Source organism: Corvus kubaryi, unplaced genomic scaffold, assembly GCF_017639235.1.
Source record: "Corvus kubaryi isolate FWS band 111438036 unplaced genomic scaffold, C.kubaryi_AGA036_p1.0 37396, whole genome shotgun sequence".
NCBI lineage: Eukaryota > Metazoa > Chordata > Aves > Passeriformes > Corvidae > Corvus > Corvus kubaryi.
In genome coordinates, this window is record NW_024581135.1 from 21,849,816 (window position 1) to 21,865,799 (window position 15,984).

Below are 15,984 nucleotides of genomic sequence, written 5' to 3' on the forward strand. Positions count from 1 at the left end.
GGGCCCGCCCGCTCCCGCTCCCGCTGCAGCCGCGGCCGGGCCGGCGGGGACGGCCTGGGGGTGGTGAGCAGCTGGAGGTGGCGGCGCCGGGTTCTGTTTACATCGGGCGGAAGGGAACGTGATGCGGAACTGCCGGGTTTTGGCTTTTTCCGTGAAAAGGGCGAGAGCGGCCGCCTGGGCGGGAGGGCTGGGATGCGGTGCGCTCCCAAACTTAGGCTAAATAAAGCTTTCGGGATACAGACCGAAGCAGAACAGCGGCCGGCTGTCACCGAGCGGTCCCCGTCGGGTTTACATCCCCCAAGCCAGCCCTGGCGCTCTGCGGTGCCTTAGAGCGGACAGCAGAAGCCGGAGCAGCCCGGTTCGAACAGGCGATAGTAAAGAACAGCGCCTGCTACTACAGAGCTGCACATTCCCGGACGGGTTTTAAAACATACGCAGGATTTGAATTCTCTCCCCCCTCCCCCCCCCGTTGTTTTTTGTTGTTGTTGGGTTTTTTTGGTTGTTTTTTTTTTTTTAATTTAATTATTCCGGAAGACAACTGTCCAGGAAACTCAGGTATTTTCCAAGTGGAATACAGCTCTATAGCCTGTGACAATGCACGGTGGTTGATGAGCTAGTTCTAGAGGCTTCTGAATTTTAATGATGTTGGAGATGATATTGTGTGTCCTTCAGCTTGTTAGAGTGACACCAGCACTCCATAAATCATAATACCTGTGTATTGTAAAATCAATACCAAAGTGCTATCTCAGCGCTAAACCTTAATAAGTTTTTCAGTGCTCTAGCAGCCTAAACTTTGCTGTAATGCCATTGGACCTGTGGGTTGAGATCAGAGCATGCTTAATTTGTTTTGTAATAGAGACTTTTCTTTAATGAAGGACCGATTAGTAAAGCTTTGGTTGCCACTCTAGTGATCAGTTGGCAGAACAGCCTCTGCAATTAAACTCGTGTATCTCTGTCCTGAAGCAAAAAAGCAGGCTTAAACAGTCAATAAATGTTAATCCAGTCAGAACCTGTCTGTGCCTTTGAAGGCTGCCCATGAGGGGTTTTTCAAATCACATTTTTTTCATCATTTTAAATATGGAGGTCCCTATAGAGCTGGTACATAGTGTACAAGGCCTCCCACTGCTCTGTAATAAGATCTGGCATACTAACAGCTTTCTGTACAGATCTGTCATCTTTAGGTTTGTTTGTCCCTCCCCATTCCAGCATAACTATCTGTATAGTTACTGGTTATGAAAAAAAAGCATTTTGCCTTTCTTACACATGAGAGTAAAAAGGCTACTTCAAAAATCTTCATACAAAACATGTCACTATGGATGCATGTGATTTTATAATTTACAAGCATCTCCCTCAAACTTTTTTCCATTATTATTTGTTTCTTTGTGGGACGATACCCAGGGGAGGAAGTTTACGTTTATGCACAAACTGCAAAGTATACACAGGAAGTATGGAGCTGCCAAACTGTCCTTAAAACACGCACAAAGAAAAGTTGAACCTTATCTAGATTGTTGTTGCTCTCTAGGATATGCTTCTCATGAAACACTGACAGATACTCATCTCACTGCTTTCCAGTCTTTTCTGCTTGCTTTCTTTTCCTATGAACAGGATAACAAAAGCAAGCTGATAACTAAAAGCAGAGTGAGAGTTAGCAGAAAGGTGTCAGAGCTGGGAGGGAAACTCTTCTAGAGTAAAAGAAAGAAGCAATTCCCAGTCTTTCTGTTTGGGGAAACAGTCTTTGCTATGAACTTCATTTTCTTCCATTTCCCAGCTTATTTTTCTATCTACCCCTTTAGCTGCATGCATGATGTACATAAAACACTTACATACACGGGAGAGTGTGTTAAATTTAGCCTAATCATAACTGGCATCTCCCTTACGTTGTTCTGTAGGATTTAGCTTTTGTTCTTCATTGTGGGACTGAGAGCTTCACACAAAAAGATGAAGAGATTTGTATGAATCATTGGATTAGAAAGAAGAATTTCCTGCTGGAGAGAGAGAGAAGGAAAAGAAGGGTACCAGTCTCTTCTTACAAAGGACCAAATTCATCAGTAGCACAACATTCTGATTTCCCTGTAAGTCACTGTTCCCTGCCAGCATGGCTTGGGAGTGTTTGGAGACCACAGACTGAGAAAGGAAACTTGTGATGGCCTTCTGGACAATGCAACCAGTACAGTGCAATCATACAGGGTTTCAGCATAGGCAGTAGGTGCCAGTACTGTGATGGGATGTTCTCTGCTCTTTCCTGTTGGCTGCCAAAATGTTACAAACCACCAAGTTGGCTTTAGTTTAAGGAAGAAAGCCAAGGAAGTAATAGCTAAGTGTAGTACTGTAGGCATTATTAAATACATATTACTTACAAATATGTACATATAACCGCCATATAATTATTTTAATCATTTTTAAATTTTTGATTTTGATGAAGAATATTATGAAATTTTTAAAAATACAAATATATACATTTAAAAAACTACCACTCTCCCTTCCTGTTTTTTCGACCCCTGGCCGGTGCAAGACCAGTCACAGGCAGTGACAGAAGTCATAGTGTAACCACCCAGTATATATCAGGTGGGTCAGGTTCAGCCTGAGGTACACATTTTCTGATAATTGAAGCTCAAAAAGCAATAGGAATATATTTCGTACTATCATTCGCTGTATTCCCCTTTTCATGTACATGGTTCCATCTTTAGTTTCGATCGTTTAATTCAGACTAGTTTATGATACAGGTACTTATGACTTACCTCTTACACCACCTCTGATTTTAGCCCTCTGTAGGTATTTCTTCCAGCAGCCAGAATTATGTAAGACCGAGCTTGAGGTTTGTCTTCCTCCACCCTCCTGTGTTCACAGCAGTCACTGGCAGCAGACCTTGGGTTCCCATTCAGTCGGGTTGTATGCAACGTTGCAGAAATCATAGAGGAGATTCTTGTAGAAATACAGAAATCAAAACTGCTGGGAAAAAGGAGCCAGACAGTGCCTTTCAGAAAAAAAATAGAACAAGCAAAGGGATTCCAAATAGGCAAAGGATATCTTTAAATATTGGCAATTGCTTATTCAGCATGTGAAGCTGTAGAAGCCATACAGTCCTAGGCAACGACAGCACAATAGCATGGATATTGATGGCCTGAAAGTCCTACTGATCCACAAAAGATTATGTTATTATGTTCCTCTACTATAATACATGAATTTTTGCATGTAAAAATCTTTTTTTTAATCTAGTGGGATATGCTAAATGATGTTCTTACATGTTTTTGACTGCATTTGGCTCGTCATGTAATGTAGTCAGCACATCCCCAAATTTAAGAAAACAGGGCTTAAGCCAGCCAGCTGTTGAGTACTCCCAGAAGGGAATCAAAGGGAGCAAACACCTCTTAAGCAAAACTGTACGTGAGATATTTACTATCACAGAAGACCTGCTAAAGGATGAAGAAACATACAGCATTTAAAGAGAGAGGATGTCTTCATGCTCACAGTGTCTAATAAGACAGGCAAAAGTGAACATGACGATGAACAGAGACTGGCTGTGGCCTTGGGGTTGGCCCATGACTGTGTATAAAATCTCTCTAGGTGTTCTCTGATATGTCTGCTCACCTCGCCCTGCAGTCTGTTTAAGTATTAATTAACCTTGCAAGAAAACAAAGCTCAGATGAACAGAACCAATGTTGATTTCTTAGCTTGGGTCAGTGAAACTGGCTTCTGACAACATCTGCTTCACGTGCTTTTCCACTTGCACACTCTTGGGTTGCCCACAGGTGTAGGTCAGGTCGAAGTCACACCAGCTACTCTGAGTGGGTACTACCTCAGCAGCTGGAAGGAGTAAAAAATTTGGAGCAATTCTCCTGTGAGCCACAGTGATCTGGGCAGCCTCTCTAATTCTGAGACAACTCAAAGACTCTCCCAGAAATTTAGGAGCCTCTGTTGTTTCAGTGGACTCCCAGGGTCAACTGTGAGTGGCTGCAGGAGGTGAAACTTTAAGCAGACTACAGCCTTATAAAATTTCAGCAGACACATACTTGAAAGCCTAATGATCAGTTTAGCTTGGCTTAATTGGGTTTATGTGTTCAAGGATATCCTGGCAGCTACTCTGGGAGAAAATTAAAGCTGGAACAAAATTTTGTTGATCTAATGGAGGACCTGAGCCTACCTCTGCATGAGAGGCTGCTCTTAGCTGGCTCCTCGTAGCTGGGGAGATGGGCTGAGCCCAAATATTTCACTGTTAATCAGTCATAAACTCTGTTTTGGGGGAGTGACAAAGCTCTGTGCTTGGGAAGCTGGTGAGTTGGCTCAGTGCTGCTTGCTCACTCACTTTCTCTCCCTTTCAAGTCTCATCCACCCATTGCAAAAATGAGTCCATGATGAATAGACTTTTGAATTGGCTTATAATTGGTTATTCTACTCTATAATATTAATTTTCATCTTCAACTGTTCATTGATCGAGGAATACTGGATGTGGATTGTTAGTTTTCTTTGTGACACTTAAATTGAAGAATGATTTGGAGAGCATGTTACTGCATATTGATGACATTCTCCATCTCTTATGTGTTTTTAGAGTCTTTCTCTTTGCTTCTTTGGAAGAAGCAAATTTAGCTTCCAAGGCTTGCATATTTTACCTATTTTTATTTAATAATCAACTATTATTAACTTCTAAAAATGCTGAAGAAAAATAACAAAACATGCAACTCTATTAAAATGAAGAGAACTCCCCTCGAAAAAGAATTAGTCAGCTTTGCCCCTCTTACCAGTCTTTCTGATTTGCTTTCAAATACTTCCACTTCTCTGTCTATGCTGCAGTATTTCCAGGTGCATGGTAGCATCCTGACTTCTTGGGCTTTCTTGCAGACCACAGCGAAGCTGAAACAGAAGCATTTACAGTCAAGATTATTTATGCTAGTCAGCTCACTGCAAAATGTGTGAATACAATGGATTATGTGAACGCTTATGAACAAATAACGCACTGAGAGCATCCATAATATGGAAATTCAACAATCAGCAGTTTGCCACCCACAACTGGAAGAGATGACTCAGTTTGATCTCTGGGAAAGGCTGACATTGTCATTGCTACATGCAAAGTGGAGAAGGGCACTGATGGCTGCTCCACGTGAGCATTTAGTGGCCTGGACACTCCTGCAACTCAGGGGACACTGATCCTCCCTTTGGCACAGCTGTTCCAAGGGCTTCAGGGACTGTGCGCCCTCATGTGAGTTGCTTTCGTGGGGAATTTTTCTGTCAAAGCTGCTTGGTGGCTTTCATGCAGTCAGTCACACCCTGTGAAATAAGTTCATCATGCAAGTGCAATAACCTGCTTTCAAGCTTCCCTTGATGATTTAATTTCAAACAAAAAAGTATCACAAAGCTGTACTCTTTGCACCTCAAACTTCCATACTTCTAACAACTTGCTGCTAGAGCCTGCCAAATTATGTAACTTCGTTCATTTAAAAATTCGTTTATTTTATCATTGTCTTCCAAGAAGTGCCAAAATTAATTTTAATTAAAATTTGTATTTAGGAAACAATCAACAAACCACACACATAACCACATGCACAGCTTGATTTGCTGCTGGGGTGAACCATGGTATGCCAAGCTTCAGCCTGAAGCTAATTTTTTACAGCCAAGTTATAAAGCCCTGAAAAGGGGGTTTTATTGTGGAAATGCTGACAGAACCATAGTGGTGCTACTAGCTGCCTCTCTAATTAGTTTAAAGAATGGAAAGTTGTATTTTGCAATATGTGGTAAGCCCTCTTTTCCTGATGTTGCTGGTTTATGCCAAAACTACAGGATTAATTTGATGTTATTACAAGTTTGAAAAGAGGAGTTTTTTGCTGTCATGAGAGTTTAGTACTTTCAGGCAGTAAACTGGATTTGTACTTTCAATTATATAAATATTAAAAGGTGCAGTTTTGATTTGGTTTTGGTGACAGTAGCAGATCCCTGCTGTGTTCGCTCTACTTTGAAGAAGATGTGGAGTCCACATGGTGTTTCTTGCATGTTTTCCAGAGACTACTTTTAAATTCCTTCAATAAAAGTTACTTTTATTCCTGCTTAAGTGTTTTGTGGTAATGTTTACAGACAAACATCCTGCCAGCAGATTAAAGTAAATAAAAGACAGGACACCAGTAACATAAAACACATCATTTTACTACTGTTCTCCCACCACCTGCACTCCATCTTCTCCAGAGCTGCCCATTTGTAATTATGCCTACCTGCTCTGGGTTCCACTGGTTTCAACTTTTGCAGTGTACAGGGAAGGCAGCAGAAGCCATTTACCCTCCCACTTTCATTGTCTACTGCAGGGTTGCTGTAGTATCACTGGAGTCGAGCAACTTCTGTAATTTACCATCTCTTCAACAATAAGTAGTTACTTAGTCTGTGGCTGTGCATCCTATTGCAGTTCTTACCAGCTCCTGCTAACAAGCCCACACCTCATACACCAGCTACCCATGACCAGTAACAAAAGAGCATTCCTTCCTCCAAAGGTAGGGCAAGCATAAGGGAAATGAATAGCTGCAATTATAAGATTACACAGTCCCATGACATACCAAGCATGTCTTAAAAACATGCATAATTACACAAAAATGAGTCGACTCACTGATTTAAATGAGACAACTATGTGATTAAGTGCTGTGCTATACTTCCATTTTGCTAATTTGTTTGCTTGGGTTTTTTTTTTCTCCTAACACAGTACCCACAGTGTCTGGAAAATGTTACTCACTTACAGTTGCTATATAATTGCTGTTTCTGCTATTGTTAGTGTGCTGGGGCTGGGCACAGACCTCTGCATCAGGGAAGAGCTGTAGTGAGGGTCTAAAAACTCATACATATTTGTTTAAAAAATACTGCTATTCCTTCAAGAGCCTACAAATCCTCATTAGTTATTATACTGTCAGGAAAAAGTGTTATATTTACACCTGAAAACAAGCCATTGCAATCCCTCTCTCCTTTTTGGATATGTCTCCTGTTGTAGTCAACATTATGCTATTTTGCACTACATGGATTAATTGAGAGACAATAAGAAATTAATCTGTTCTCTTTCTTCCAGTCCCTGCTTTCTACTCCCATCCATCTACAAGGAGTGCCTGTCTGGTACTTGACAGTACCTGCAAAGGCTTTGACACTGAATTTAGTATGTCTGCTGAGATTACACTAACGGGAACAGCGGATTATTTTCTAAGTGCTAATCCTTAATGCAGAAATTTGTGCTTGTTCAGCAAAGCAAGGTCTCCATTTCCTTTCTCCTTTGTATTTTATTTGCTGCCACCTAGGTGGGAGGCAGCCCCTTAGGAAGGACCCGATGGGCTGGTGCATCGCAATTTAACTCAACCAGATCTGACCCAAGAAGCAGTGCTCAGAATTAGATCACAGTCTCTGCATGCATTAAGATCTGCAATCTACAGTAGCTCTGCTAGTCTGCTGAGCAACCAGACTGGCTCTGATTGAAATTACCATTTTGATGCTCTGACCTTCAAATCTCTTAATAAAGCAGAAAACGACTTGTCCGCTTGTCCTTCTGGCTCTGGGGAGGCAGAGTGGCACCAGCTGAGTGAGCCAGTACAAGATTTAACTTAATACATGCTCCCAAATAAGCACCAAGGCAAGAAGGAGAAAACAATTGAAGAGGCTGATCCTCATTTACAGTAGGGGCTGCTCCCACTGTCACACACACAAGGTCAACAGGGGTCCTGCCAGTGCTTTGCTAAATGGGCAGTAACAAACACCTCCTGCTTCAGCTCCAGCACCTGGGTACAGTTTAAAACCCACCACCAATCACACACTGCAACATTCACTCCAAATACTTTGTACTTACATGACCATGTACAGATGTCTGGCCACTCTGGAACTGTGAGCTCCTCTTCACAGCTCAGAGAAGGAACGGAAATGGGGAGTTTCTTCAAAGGTGGTGCTTGTAGCAAAGGGAAATAACTTCTGTGCTAATCTGAAGATCACATATAAAGTAGATAGAATCAGTGATACCCCCTCCTAGGGCAGTTGTACCCCAGGAAGCCTGGAGGAAAAGACAACCTCATCTCTGAAAAATAAATTTTTCCTTTAAGTGTTGTGTCACCATTCGATACTAAGTAGTAGGTAAAAGCTAGTATTCTGGTATAAGCAAGAGAGGATCCAGTGAAATAAACTGGATTATTTTATATCTGTTTGCATTGATTCCAGAATAAATATAGGAAAATACCAAGACAACAGCTCTCAAGGACAGTAAGAATTGCAAGATTCTTTTTCAGCCAAGAGATATAAAAATAATTATGTCATGCTCTATGCAAAAATCACTGAAACAAGATACACCCATTTCCCTGACAGACTTCCTCACAAAAATAAATAACCATTCTGCATGAAACGACTCATCCTGAAATTCAAAGCAAAAGGAGTAAAGTAAAACAATTTGCCAAGGTCTATTGTAAAAATAAATAAATAAATTGGAGAAATAGTAAAAGCAAATTGAGGAGACTGGTAAAAATAAAAATGAAATGCATAGATATGTGAGAAAAGATTTTATGTTGTATTATCCATGAAGCTGGTAACTGGATCTTATTTATTAAACATTGTCATTATTAAAACTAAAATATATTGATGTTTTTCATGAGAATCTACAAGTACTTTTATTGCTTTGTAAAATACTATTGAATTTTACTCTATAAATCTAATCTGTGTATAGATTTTAAGGGTGTTCACTTACATATACTTACAAGCATGCATAATTAATTTTGAAATGTACCTTTTTTTTCTTTTAGTAAAATCCAAATCTCATACATTGCAGCTGATCTCGTTTTTTAATATAAAAATCTGTAAATTGCAACTTAGTGTATCTAAATAACTTTGGTCTGGAAATCTTGTAGGAATAGAACTTGATGTTATATTTCCAGTAATTCCTGACCTCAGCCTTGGGGAACTATGCTATACACACCTTTCCAATGCTATTTACTCTTTCAGATTAAAGTAGTAAGAATAATAATTAGTATTATTACTATGGTATGTTGTCAAAGTGGATGAAAAGGATGATTAAGTAAGCACTGAAGAATTGTCTGAAACCTGTATCAATGTTCCAAAGAGTCTGATTAGCTGCTAAGAGAGGACCTGGTTTGGTTTGACTAATTTTGAAGAAAGGTTCAGGTTGTTGTAACTGACCACAGATAAACCCATAATGAAGACCCGGTAGGTGCACATTCAGGCTTTTGATGTTTGAGGAAATGTTACACACCACCATTTCCCTGGGAAAGCAGGAACTTCCATATGGAAGAAAAATGACCAGAGAACACAAAGTGCCTCTAAGGGGTGGAGCATCTGTTTGTCCCAGATGTAAAGAGCATTAGAGGTACAGATCCTGAAGGTGACATCCAGCTGGAATTTGCAATAGTTTCAGTCACACTACATTGACAGCAGCCTCAGGGAAAGGGCTTTGTGCCAACAGAGGCACTGTACCAGAAGGGACAAGAGGAAGGAAACATCTGATTCCTACTCATCTTACATCTATCTCTCCTCCTGCTGCCTACAAGCACCATGAGCAGGAAAGCCAGCAGCGCTGTAAGGGCAGCCTGGGCATCTCCCCCACGCCTTTGCAGGGCCCCAGCCAAGGGGCTCTCCATTCCCTGGTGCTCCTGCAGTGGAGCAGTGCAGAGTTTCTGTGCCTCTTGCTACTGGGGCCAAAACTGCGTCACAGCTGGGCTGTGAGGACCTCACCTTTGCCTCTCGGGAGGGAAACTGAAACAGAGGGAAAAACGATGTGTGGAGAGAGCACTAAACCTGAGATGAGTAAGACAGTAGTTTTCCTCCAGAAATGTACACTGGGTGACACTGTGGGGAGGTGGCCAGCATGGCTCCAGCTCAGCCATCAGCAGCTTGTGGCTCCCAGGCACCAAACCAGCAGTGGGCTGAGGCCAGCACAAAATAAGCTGGTTTTGAAAATGCTCTGATGCTTTGTTCTTGGAGCCACGGAGTTTTATTTTGTTTCCATTGATACCAGTCATGCATAGCAAGAGACTTTTGTGGACCCAAAATTAGCAGGGCTGTTATATGGGTTTTTTTCCCTCCAGAAAAATTGTTATATACCTGAGACTTCTCTCAGGGAGGGAGTGCACCATAAAAATTTTATGTGTGTAGTAGAACTCTAAAAGCACTGTGGTAACAAGCCCTGTGTTTTAAACAAAATATAAATACCGAATTCCATATTAGAAATGGTGTAGTGGAGGCTCAAAGGATCACTCTAAAAATTAAGGACCACTAACTCTAAACCAAAATGAAATCCAGGGAGCTGGGAATACCAGACTGATTATTAACAAAGGTGTGTCATCCACAATGAGTTTGGGTGATCAAAGACGAAAAAGATTCACCCAAACACAAATGAGATTTAGGAGCTGGATATGGGGGCCAGCAGAGCAGGGGAGTGGGCTGGATTCAATGGTGTTCTCATTGCTGAATGAAGCAGACGAGATGCAGGCTTCCCATCCCTCTGCCTTCTTCCTGCTATCCTTGTCCTTGTGCCACCACTCACCCATGACCCTGTGTCCAACCTCAAAAGATTCTCCCTACTCACACTGGGGCCCCATGCAGGCAGAAGAGACCATGGCAGCCTGTAGCCTCTTCTCCAGTTCTCTGTTCTATCACCTTCACAGAACTCTGTGTCAGATCCCTTCAGGAATGTGCAGCCAGTTCCCTGCAGGGGAAGAGGCAAGAATTGGTGTTGGCTGCCACACGCACTTCTCAGTATGAGGTCCAAATCTGACACAAGTGAATCTCCAAATGTACTGTGCATAGAAATATTTAGAATTGCTTTCTAGGCAGGTCTCACCAGTAATGTGTGTTTAACCTCAGCTGTATAGTAGCTCAGAACTTAGCTCATTTTTTGTAATTGGACTGCATATTGTCTAGTGTACTGGTAGCTATAGCCTGAGTCTCCCAGTTTACCCTCCCCTATCATTTATCCCTCTGCAAAAGAATTGCTAAGTGGATCTAGAAGATGCCATTCTAATCCAATAGGCTTCTATCTCCATTTTCTATTCTTGCTCCACAAGCACAAGCCACAATTTTAGGGATGCAGGTTTATATGGAATACACATTGAGTGCTACTCAACACTGCTTCTACTGAACAATATGATAACTGTTCTGGTTCTTTGTTAATCAACAGGCAAAGAATAGGCAAAATATGCTTCAATAAGCAAAAAATTCATTACCCCAAAAATGACTAGGAAGAAGAAAATACTTAGTACTATGCTTTCCTTCTGTTCCTTTTGAAAAATTTTAATGACATGTTCCAAATGTCTAAAACGTTTATTAAAAACATGTGAAGCTATCATCTGTATACTTTTCTTTTAGGAATCTTTAACAGACCTTCTGAGAAGTCCCAGAGATGTTAGCCAACCCATTAAGGGTAATGAATCTTGGCATGAAAGAACAGCACAGCAGCAGCTACACATGAAGCAGCCTATACCATAAATTATCTCAAATACAAACCCAATTCCCCTTGTTTATCATGTATATAGAGCACCAGCATTCAAGATTCCCTCCAGAAGTGCTGGACTGTGTGTAATATTACTCATAGCATAACAAGGTCTAGTTCTGTCATTGCAATTGCTTCTTTCCTCAGATGATAAACTACAGACATGCAGCAATAGGAAGGCTATCCAGAGAAATAAAAATATCAACAGGTTTAACAAAAAGTCTGGGGCAACTGCATGAAGAGGTGAATAAATGTTACTGCAGATGTCCTTGAAGTATGTAATTAAGTCACCATCGCTGACAGAAGTTCTTTGTTGGTGCAGCACAGTGCAGCCCTGTGGACCTCAATACTGAGAATGGGTTGATTAAGAGTAACTCAAGATCAGAATATAGCACAGAATGTGCAAAGCCCACCATTCTGCATGGAGATAGATTTATATCACAAGTAACGCCCCTTAGTGCCAATATTTACCTGCCTGTGCTACCTCCAAGAAGGAATCCCCACATGTATGTCTGGGACATTGCTAAATCTATGAAAATAGCCCATTTTAGTACAGCCCTACCTGCTTCAGCTATGCAGAAATAATCCCACCAAAGGTCTAAGGGATGGTCAAAATCTGCAGGAATCAGAATTCAAGTCTGAAAGTCATAAAGAATTAGAAGCAGAGAGGTTCCTGAACAAGGAGCTCTTGCCTTGGATGCCACAGGCACGTATTTTTAGGCAGGCAGGCAATGCTGACATGATGCTCTGCCAGTTTAGCTGTGGTTTGTAAATGTATTTATTTACAAATGCAACGGAGACCTCAGCCTGTACATGTTGCATTTGCACATCAAATAATATTGGTTTGGTGTGTCTTCCTGATTGTATTTCAGCAGTCCAGGTTTTCCTGCCTTTTTAAACGGCATAAATGGCAAACTGTAGGTGAGGTGACTTCCCCTAAACACCTGAGGTACAAGGTTATGCAGGTACAATCAAAATTGGATGCTCTTCCCAAGGAATGAGGTGAAACCAATGTTGTTTGAGAAATGTATAACCCTGTAATTATAACATTTCCTGTGCTGGGGTGGTCAGAGTTTTACACTTAAGATGCACATTACAGTTTTACTGACTGAAAAGTCACCCAAAGACTGGATGTGAAACTGGACACCAAGGTAGGCGGCTCTTCTGGAATTCAGTTCTACAGTGCAAGGAAAATGGAAGCATTAATCTATCAGATTGCTTGAAAGAGAAGATTGTAATTAATTGAAAGCCCTTGGAGGTTTGCAATGTTGGAAACAATTTCCAGAGAGGAAGGTATCAGTACATAGTCACAAAAAAGCTGTTGGCAGGTTTGGGCTGTATATCAGATTTCTGCAACATTTATCTGCCATAGTACCATAGTGTTTTTCCTACAAGCAAGTACAGTATACACTTATTGTGTATATTTATGTGTACAGAATATCCATCTCCTGGTATCTATCACCTGTTTACATACACACATAAATGACATCCTGTTAAAACTTAAGTACAGTCAAATTTGAGCATCTGCAACATCTTTTTTGCTGTTACATATTTCTTGAAAAGAGTTCTTTTGTATGATTATTGCCAACCCTTAAAAATTATCCCATGGAGCAACAATGTATGAAGCAGATGCAGCCAATAAGAACGTAAAAAAAAAATAAGTATTTCCACAAGACTTATGCTGCTTGGGAATTTGTTATCTCTTGTAGCTGGAAGATTCTGTTGGAATTTGTGTATAAGCCATGTTAGTTTTCTGTGGCAGGTTTTGTACATAACAGCAAGTTTCTTGTTAGTTCAGGGCAAAAAGTCATCTTTGGAGCAGTTGCCCCAGCAGGAGGATAAAAGATGATGGTTGGTAATTACATCAGGTTTGCACTGTTGAGCAGATGTTCTTGCAGATAGATTTTGGCTGGCATTTATAGAACAACACTAGTGAATCTCATGATAGCATTGGAGGAATGCTGCCACAAGTAGATGGAGCTGCCTGCTTCTAATAAAAAGATTTTTAACAGAAGAAATAAATTAAAATAAGAAAGAAGTGAAAAGTGTACAAGATAAACTACCTCACAAAATGGTTTTTGGGGTTTAAGAATTAGACTTAACCCTGAGTAACCTGAATGTGGCCCAGCCAGTTAGACCTTGTCTTAATATGGTACCAGTTCTCAATATCCGGAATGGTCACAATGCTCTGCATAGGGCCAACATTAGAGAAATGGAGGCAGATTCAGGGCTGGGGGACATGGGAGCAGCAAAGAAATAGAAAACTAAGAATACCCCTTACCTGCCTAAAGCTGACAGCAGTTTGATGAAAACTGGACACCAACCAAAAATTCAACATAAAAGGTGTTAGAAAGAGAACTCAGCTCAACTTCCATGTCTGACTTTATAGGGATAGAAGCAATATAGTGGGAAAAAGGATTCTACTTACATCTTCGAAGACAAATCTAAATGTTTAAAAATATTAACTAGTTGTAAACCAACATTACTCACTGCTGGGATGGAGAAGCATTATTTCATTCACTTTATGCTTGGAAAATAAGCTGCTTAACCAAACAGCAACTTGGCTGCAAAAACGTAATTGTAGCTCAAAATCTCCCACTCTCAATCCTGTTCTCAGTCTGTAGATAGGTTTCTGAACAGGTTCTTTTTTAAGTGTTAAGCTCAATGTAAAAGGCAGAATGGTGAAAATATGCCACAGTCTGGGAAATTCTCAGTATTTCTACCAAAAAAAGCTTCTGAAGACTGAACACATTTCTAAATCATCTAATTCAATGTCACTTTCTACAAATTTGTTGTGCATTTAATAATGGAAATAAAATATCATAACTGGAGCCGGACTCCTGATTTGACTGTGCTGAGGGCTGCCAGAATGTCTGTTAATGGAAAGATTTATTGACAAGAAGTGTTTTAAAAACAGGGCATTTACAATTAGATTAGAACCATTCCCCTTCATTCTACCTATCCTCAGGAATGCTGACTTTCAAAATCCCCTCTTTATTGTGTTGGGTGAACAATGCTAAAAAAAGCTGCAAACCTGTCCTTACTGGCAGGTGCCAGCTTGCAGAATCAGATCTGTGAGCTCCACTCGCTCTATCCTGAACAGGGCATCAGACACCGCAAGGAGTGTCAAGTGGAGTTTCCTGTGCAACGCCAAGGGTGTTGGGAGTAATAAAAGAGACTGTGTGCTTGCCCAGTGCTTTGCTTTTAGCTCTAAGTTCCAAGAGGGAAAATTTCATCCAACAGTCAAATTACAATAAATTCAGAACATTTCTTAAGGCATTCAGGGCTAATACATGCCTCAACTGCAGCTAAAGCTGTTGTTTATTGTACTCACTCCAGGACTGAATTTTGCTGCAGTTCTTCAAGAAGAAGAACTGTGTTACTGTCAGGAGAAAGATGTGAATAAGAAGATGGCTTAGAGCAAGGTTGCTAGAAGAGAAAGTGTCAGGAATGGGGAGGGACAAACCAGCCAGTTTAAAAACTTGACTTTTAAATATAAATTAAAAATAGCCTCAAAATCTCTCTCTCAAATTATGTTCTTTTATTCCTTTCTCCCAGTTTTGAATTGAACTAGACAACAGAATTGCCGTGAGGAGGGTATTGCCTCAGGGTCCACAATGGGACAGTGCTGATGCAGGGGGCTCTGGTCAGTATAGACTTCTAGAAGGAGAAAGCAAGCAGCCCATCTCAGTCCCAGATCTGTAGTGTCACTGCTCACAGTGCATATTTGCCCAAACTGCCAGAAGACAAGAGAAAACCTTTTCTCTCAAGTTTACACTTAGGTAATAGGCATATTTTTTTTCAAATGTGTTTGACTCCTCCACCTAAGGAATAATTTGATTATTCTCAACAGTATGGTTTACCTTTGCAAATGCAAAAGAGAAAATGGAATACAGCAACTCACATGGGTAACTCCTGATTCCATTGTGGTTTTCTCATGGTCTCTCCTGTCCACTGGCAAGGTGAGGTCATTCTGCCTTGCTTCCTTTCAACCCTCTTCAAGTGCACTGAAGTGCAACTGGTTCAGTTTTCCTGGAAATCTACAGTCTGAAAAAGAGGAAGTGCAATTCAGGGATACACTTCAGGTGTCATATGGAAAGGCACCCCAAGGAAAGCGAGAGGATAAAGAATCAAAAAGTGGAGGATAAAGGGAAGGTTGAAAATACCTTGCTTCAAAAAGGTAAAATGAGATCACCTCAGTTATTATGTGATCCATACAGTGTGTTCTTGATCTTTTTTGAAGAAATGGTACTCAATTCACCATACCATCACCTATATTTGTAATAAATCAAATGACAAATGTCATTTATTAGAACACTAAGGTTTACTGTTTAAGTGATTAACCAAGAATTATTTGTATGATTAAATGCTGGAAAATAATTTGATTTCACCATGAACCTATAGCATAGTTCTCATTACACAGAAGTGCTGCATATTAGTTGAAGCAAATTTACATTCAAAGAGTTTCTGGAGTGGCTGCTAATCACAGGCTGTTAATTACTGTCATTACATTCGACTGCTGAAGAGACTAACCGAGGAATCAGTCT

At 40.7% G+C, this 15,984-nt stretch overlaps 1 long non-coding RNA gene across 1 annotated transcript; it reads right to left on the reverse strand.

Moving 5' to 3' along the window:
* Positions 1-4,764: 4,764 nt before the first annotated feature.
* On the reverse strand, positions 4,765-15,480 carry LOC121670729. The gene is made up of 3 exons (XR_006018233.1): positions 15,342-15,480; positions 7,799-7,927; positions 4,765-4,848 (listed from the first exon to the last, which is right to left on the reverse strand). It is a non-coding gene; the product is annotated as an uncharacterized LOC121670729 (long non-coding RNA).
* Positions 15,481-15,984: the final 504 nt, after the last annotated feature.